Source organism: Sinocyclocheilus rhinocerous, unplaced genomic scaffold (assembly GCF_001515625.1).
Source record: "Sinocyclocheilus rhinocerous isolate Xijiao unplaced genomic scaffold, SAMN03320098_v1.1 scaffold853, whole genome shotgun sequence".
In the NCBI taxonomy this organism is placed as follows: domain Eukaryota; kingdom Metazoa; phylum Chordata; class Actinopteri; order Cypriniformes; family Cyprinidae; genus Sinocyclocheilus; species Sinocyclocheilus rhinocerous.
Genome location: NW_015627738.1, coordinates 2,507,873 through 2,508,237, shown reverse-complemented (window position 1 = coordinate 2,508,237; position 365 = coordinate 2,507,873). Strand labels below are relative to the sequence as shown.

Genomic DNA, 365 nt, shown 5'->3' with positions numbered 1-365 from the left:
ATGCATAATATAATATTAAAATATAAATAACTAATTTTAAATACAACATTGAATTATTTAACACTTTCAAATTTTTTAACAATTACAATTTAGCCTAAGTTTATTTTTATTAGCTAGTAAATTAGTAAAACAATTTGTACAGATATATTTTTAATTTAAGCAGTGTATTAGTAGTTGCTACACTCTAAGAAAAGTCTGTAAAAATAGGGCAAAATTTTCCGTAATTATTATTCACACGTTTTTTTACCTACATTTTAAATTACGCATTGTATTTTGTGTTTTCAGGTTACAGGGTTACAACGGATAATGGATAACGGATAACGGATAATGTCCTGGAAAATTACTAGCACCTTTTCCATTTTTCT

General features: G+C 24.7%; 1 long non-coding RNA gene across 1 annotated transcript in view; it reads left to right on the top strand.

The window, feature by feature from the left end:
• The window catches only part of LOC107734397 (uncharacterized), a 14,123-nt gene that overhangs the window by 12,857 nt on the left and 901 nt on the right, over positions 1-365 (top strand). The gene's annotated exons all lie outside the window — the stretch shown is intronic.